At 41.7% G+C, this 5119-nt stretch overlaps 1 protein-coding gene across 3 annotated transcripts in view; it reads left to right on the top strand.

The window, feature by feature from the left end:
• thap1 (THAP domain containing, apoptosis associated protein 1) overlaps positions 1–3425 on the top strand; it is a 5455-nt gene extending 2030 nt beyond the window's left edge. For 2 of the 3 annotated variants that reach the window (XM_080875501.1, XM_080875502.1), the window contains exon 4: positions 1–3425. This exon is cut by the window's left edge and continues 170 nt beyond it. The gene's annotated coding sequence lies outside the window, so the exon portion shown is untranslated. The other variant, XR_013970807.1, reaches the window with a different exon arrangement.
• The last annotated feature ends 1694 nt before the right edge of the window (positions 3426–5119 follow it).

Consider the following 5119-nt stretch of genomic DNA (forward strand, 5'->3'; position numbering starts at 1 on the left):
GTTGAACTATTCCTTTAAAGAGTGCTTTTTATGTTCTGTCACATATACGAGGTGTTACCACGTAAGCTGAGGTGAGATCGTCATCTCTGGATTTTCTGGAATTTCTCTAGGAGGATCATCCCAGTGAGGAGAGCTGGGTCTGCAGCCACAACTGAGCAGTTTTCATCTGAAGTGCCCACGGTGTCGAAGCTCAAAGGTGAGAACCGAGGCCGTTATGAACCATGATGTTCAGAGGCATCTGAGGTAGATCGTTAGGAGAATCGATCTGAGCCTTTAGGTTTTGAGTTTTGCAAATGAAAGAGGAAAAAAAGTTGGTAAACCAAATTCATCAGGAAAATAAACCCTTTTTTTTGTACTCTTTGATCTGTATGATGTCATAGAGAGATGATATCCTGATATGGTCCTGTTGGGCACAGAAGCAATACCCAGCTAATCAGAAAGAAAGACGGCTCAAAGTCGGAGAGGCTAAAACGCCTCATTTCAGACAGAGGATGAACTGAAAACCCGGTATCAAAAAAAGAGATTATTTTGAACTGTGACTCATGCAAAGCTGCTCTGAGAGTTTATGAATTAAAAACACAATGCTGGAAATGTGCTGGATAGATCCCCATTAAACATTCTGCTGTTTAATATGGAAATACAATTTGACAGTATGAAATTAACTCACTTGAGCTTCTCTGCTTTTGTTTTCAGAGTTTTGTTTTTTACTTAAAGGCTGATTGAAGTACATTTGCTGCAAAAGCAGCTTTACATTTTTCAGTGTTTCTTGAGATGCAAAAACACTGCTTGTTACTGCTGATGTGCAATAAACTGAAGCCATACGAGCAGCTTCTTTGGCTCTTTGTGCTTCCTTCACTGAGGAGGTCATGTGACTGGTTTTGCATGAAATTAGCAGAAGTGAAGCTCGGCCGTTGTTGTGTCATCACCAATGAAATTAAAGTGAATAAAAGAAAAACCAGCAGAGATCGTCTTCATGTTCCCATGAAAATATCAGAAAATGAAACGGATCCAAATCTCCTCCTAGATCCAGGGACTCGGTTCATGTTTGGTGTGGAGGGATTTTCCACCTTTGTAGATGTTTGCAGTCATTCCCATGATGGAAGACTACAAGATCCAAACCCAGAATGTGGTGTTCCTGATGTTTGAAAGTCCTACTTTTTTTTTCCAACATGGAAGACTATCTTTACATTGTTACTGTGGGAGATTTTATTTTCTCCCCTGCCCCTGCTTAGCTCGGCGGGTCAGCCCAGCAGACAGCAGGATTGTCCCGACAGCCGTCTTAATGTCTTGCAGTACAAAAAAATCAAACATAGAAACTACAAAACAAACAAATTCAAGCATCCTTTTTAATAATTAGAAAGTGATTTTGACCCAGAATGGATCAGCCTGGTGGGTAAAATGGAAACCTTTCATATGCTCAAATTTGTTTTGAGCAGTCACCTGTTCCACACTGAGATACGAACCATCAAAGTTTAGCAAAGAGTGTTATTTTGAAGTTTTCTCCAGTGAATCAGATCTGCAAATGTGTACACTTGTAGCTGGAAGCTCACACACATGTCAAGGGTGTGAATATCATGGACTTTTAATGATTTCTTTAAATTGTTCATTTTTCAGGCTGGAATGATCATGCAGCATACATTGTTAATGATTAAAAAAAAACTTCAATAAATTGGAACCGCCAATTAAAATTTCAGCTAGATTGGATGAAATTTCTGTGTCCACTAGGTGGCAACACAAGTGTGACCTAATACTGCCACGTAGATTTCTCCAGACTGGACAAAGTACAGCTGAGATACACAATATTCTGTCTTGTGGCGAATATTCGAAAGTTGGCATGCTGCCACGACCGCGCCCTTTAACATAAACTCAAAAGCGTTGCAATTTAACATCACCAAAGATCACACTCACTAAAGATCATGTTGCTCTGATGAAATCCCTGTAGAAAAATAAAACCTGACATTTTCTGTTGCCACTAGGTGGCGCTTTAACTATTGCTGACAATGGGCATACCAGGGTGAGACTCTCATCCTGCCTGTGAAGTTTGAGAGAGACTGGAAAACATGTCTTTGAGTTACATCAATTTGGTGCCTTGTGGGGAAACATTAAAATTCACTGCGGCTTTTGACAAAAACTGACAGTTTTCAAAGCACCCAAAGACCAACTCCTTAAGCCTGTCCTGGACAAATTTGAGGTTGCCTGAGTCAGCCACCTTGAAACTGTAGCCCAAAGTGAAGCCCAAAGGTTAAAACGTGACATTTCATCTGTTCCCACTAGGTGGTGCCGTCACTATTTTAAAATATTACAATTGAAATGTGTTCAGGGGCAGAGCTTTATCACATCTGAGAAGTTTGGTCCAGGTTTGGAGCTCAGGCCCTGACCTAAACTTTTAAACTCAATTATTCTTTCTGAATATTTGAGCCATTGTTTATGGACAGAGATGTTACACAATTTTTTAAAGTGTAACTTTCCAGGTTTGTGACCCCAAAGATTTATATTCATACTCAAAATTATATTGACTTAAAACTAAAACTCTTTCTGTAATTTCAGTGATGATGCATTTTCAATGCACATATTAAACAAATATGTAAGACTGCTTTCTTCCATTTGCACAATATCTCTAAAATTTGAAATATCCTGTTTGAGAGTGATACTGAAAAACTAGTTCATGCATTTATTACTTCTAGGCTGGACTACTGTAATTCATTATTATCAGCATGTCCTAAAAACTCCCCGATTCCCATGATGCATTGAGTATTTCTTCTTCAGTCACCTTTCTCACTCACTACGTGTTAATAGACCTCTCTGCACTGAATCATATCTGTTATTAACCTCTGTCTCTCTTCCACAGCATGTCTTTATCATGTCTTCCTTCTCTCACCCCAACCGGTCGCAGCAGATGGCCCCGCCCCTCCCTGAGCCTGGTTCTGCCGGAGGTTTCTTCCTGTGAAAAGGGAGTTTTTCCTTCCCACTGTTGCCACAGTGCTTGCTCATAGGGGGTCATATGATTGTGGGGTTTTTTTTCTCTGTATGTATTATTGTGAGGTCTACCTTACAATATAAAGCTCCTTGAGGCGTCTGTCGTTGTGGTTTGGCGCTATATAAATAAAATTTAATTGAAAAAATTGAACTGGCACACACACACAGAGGGAGGTCTGGGCCTCTTTGCTTAGGCTGCTGCCCCCGCGACCCGGCCTCGGATAAAGCGGATGAAGATGGATGGATGGAAAATTGAACTGAATTTCGTTAATCAATGAAATTCCTCAATTCCTCAATCATGCAGATACTTCACAACCACAGTGTTTTTGTTATTTTTGTTTTTGTTGTTGTTTTGTTCTGTGTTTAATCCTCTCCCCTGCCTTTACCCTAATTATCTTGTATTTATTGTTACCATGAATAGAAATGATAAATAAAATTTTTAGAAAGCCCCAACAAACAATGGCATTCATGCCCACAGTGAGTTTATTTACCCATGTACTCGTCTCACACGTTAGAAAACAGATTTTAATGATTTATAGAGCATTTCCCACCATCAGAGATCCTTGATTTTTTCAAATACATCTTCCATATTCACTTGACTCCGGTTATATTTATGTCGTGTCAAATCACAATAAAAGTCACCTACATCCATTCTCACATAGAGACAAAAAGACCCACTTGCACTCACTCCTATGGCCAATTTTGAATCAACAGCTAACCTAACTCCTCCTTTAAGACCGATTATCTGTATGATCAACTCTGTCACCTATAACATCTCTAAGTTTCTGGCTTCGATCCTCAACCCGTTGGTCGGCAGCTCTGAACACCACATCCAGAACACCTTGAATTGTGTTGAGAATGTGAGATGTCATTATGGAGGCAGATAAAACCATGGTCTCATACAATGTTACCTCTCTCTTCACTTGCATCCCAGTCACAGAAGCGGTGGAGGTAGTTCGTAAGAGATTACAGGATGATGTTCGCTTTTGGAACGGTGTCTTAATTCCTCCTATTTCACATACAAGGGTCCGTACTACAGGCAGAAACATAGGCGTGCCATGGGTTCCCCAGTTTCACCCATTGTGGCCAACTTGTACTTCTTGGAAGAAGTGGAAAAGAGGGCTTTGCTATCCTACCCTGGAACACCACCAAGTCATTGGTTCAGGTATGTGGATGACACCTGGGTGAAAATCAAATCTCAGAACGTACCACAATTCACGAATCATATTAACTCGGTGGACCAACACATCAAATTCACCAGGGAGGATATGAAAAGTGGCAGGCTAGCCTAGACTGTGGGATTTCTATCAGTAATGGGGGACATCTAAAAGCTGATGTGTACCATAAACCTACACATACGGATCAGTATTTAAGGTTTGACTCCCATCATCCACTGGAGCACAAACTGGGTGTCATCAGGATGCTATAACACAGAGCGAACACCATCCCCACAGACACAGCGGCCAGGGAAGCAGAAGAATGGCACATCAAGAAGGCCCTGAGTAAATGTGGTTATCCCAGCTGGACATTTGTCAGCTGGGATAACCAGCTGCCTGGGAAGGCACCTAAAGAAAGCTCCAGCCGATCCAGGAGAGAAGGACAACCGCTGCCCAAGCAAAACAGTTGAGCTGCATTTTTTCTAAACACCGGGTCTCTGTGACTTTTAAACCCCAAAACACGCTGCGCCAAAAGTTGGTCCACCCCAAGAATCGGGTCCCCGACACAAACAGAGTAACACAGTGTACGCTGTGAAGTGCCAGGAGGATTGCCAGGATTTATACATCGGGGAAACCAAACAACCTCTGGCGAAGTGGATGACACAACACAGAAGAGCCACCTCATCAGGCCAGGACACTGCAGTCTATTCACACCTACAGGCCAGTGGACACTCTTTCAGTGATGAGGATGTGCACATCCTGGACAGGGGAAAGACCATCTCTTAATCGAGGAGGGGGCCTAAGAGTACATCTTTCGCCATCTTATAATGCTGTGTTTGCAGCCATTCTCCAACTCTCTCTGAATGTTACTCATGGCCATTGATCAGTGGGCTTTGATAAGTGGTTGCTGATCAATGGTTATGAGAATTTGCATATTAATGATCAAGGAACTGACCTCACAGCCCATTGGTTTCAGTCATTATGCA

Source organism: Rhamphochromis sp. 'chilingali' (genome assembly GCF_963969265.1).
Source record: "Rhamphochromis sp. 'chilingali' genome assembly, chromosome: 2".
Classification (NCBI taxonomy): Eukaryota; Metazoa; Chordata; class Actinopteri; order Cichliformes; family Cichlidae; genus Rhamphochromis; species Rhamphochromis sp. 'chilingali'.